Source organism: Chenopodium album, chromosome 21 (assembly GCF_948465745.1).
Source record: "Chenopodium album chromosome 21, dcCheAlbu1.1, whole genome shotgun sequence".
NCBI classification, from domain to species: Eukaryota; Viridiplantae; Streptophyta; class Magnoliopsida; order Caryophyllales; family Amaranthaceae; genus Chenopodium; species Chenopodium album.
Window position 1 is genome coordinate 19,734,651 of NC_137854.1, and position 1,078 is coordinate 19,735,728.

Sequence of the window (1,078 nt, forward strand, 5' to 3'; positions counted from 1 at the left end):
GAAGAGATGCAAGAACAAGGAATGGGAGAGAATCCAAGAGTAGCCTTGAAGGATTTGGGCATTCCCGGTGCTTATAGGTTTGAGAGTGGCATTACTCCACCTACAACACCGGCGAACGATTTTGAGATAAGACCGGCCATGATTACTTTGATAGAACGGAGGCAATTTAGTGGAGCCAAGAGTGAGAGTCTGTTGAATCACCTAAAGGAATTTGAGAAGTATTGTGTACCATTAAGGTGAACGGCATTTCTCAAGAGTTCATTCGGCTAAAGTTTTTTCCCTTTTCTCTTATTGGTCGTGCCTTAAAGTGGTTGGATAAAGAGGTTAAGCCCAATTCTCTTAGAACATGGGATGATGTCACTATAGCTTTCTTGTCTCGCTTTTACCCTCAAAAGAAGACGGCGGAGGCTAGGGCATTAATCCTAGGATTCAAGCAAAGACCCAATGAGAATCTCTATGAAGCATGGGAGAGGTACAACGAGTACCAAAGAGAGTGTCCACATCATGGGATTCCTACCTATCAAGTGATACAAATTTTCTATGGAGGTTTGAGTGCTCAAGGCTAGTCATGCCTAGATGGAGGAGCCGGTGGTCCTATAATGAATAGGACGGAAGAAGAGGTAGTTGACATGATGAGTGACATTTATGGCACTCATTTGATCTCTTTTTGGATGAATTTCATTTCATTTTATAACTCTTTTCTTTAGTTTTCCTTAGTTTTATTCTTAATTTCTTCATTTTGTGCTTTTCTTAGTCAGTTTCTCTATTTTGTGCATTTTCTAGTTTATTTGTTGTTTTTCCCTTTTATTTGCTTGTTCTCTTTTATTTGTAGGTTATGATCGGTCGTCCAAGAATTCTCGAGCTTCCTTTCCTTGGTTTTCTTCGCTTTTGATGCCTTATGCTTGTGCGAAGAGCTCAAAGTCAAGAGGGGCCCGAAGAGCAAACTTCAAGACTTTGGTTGGGCACTTTTCATGCCTTGTGTTTATCTAAAATTCCAAGGAAAGTTGCTTCCTACCATGTCCTCCATCACCATTATCAAGGGTGTGTGCACCTCATGAGCTAGGACGAAGAGAGAGAG

At 41.1% G+C, this 1,078-nt stretch overlaps 1 non-coding gene across 1 annotated transcript; it reads right to left on the minus strand.

Annotated features, from left to right (window-relative positions):
- Positions 1-405: 405 nt before the first annotated feature.
- Positions 406-511, minus strand: LOC145603299 (small nucleolar RNA R71). The gene has a single exon (XR_014104817.1). It is a non-coding gene; the product is annotated as a small nucleolar RNA R71 (small nucleolar RNA).
- Positions 512-1,078: the final 567 nt, after the last annotated feature.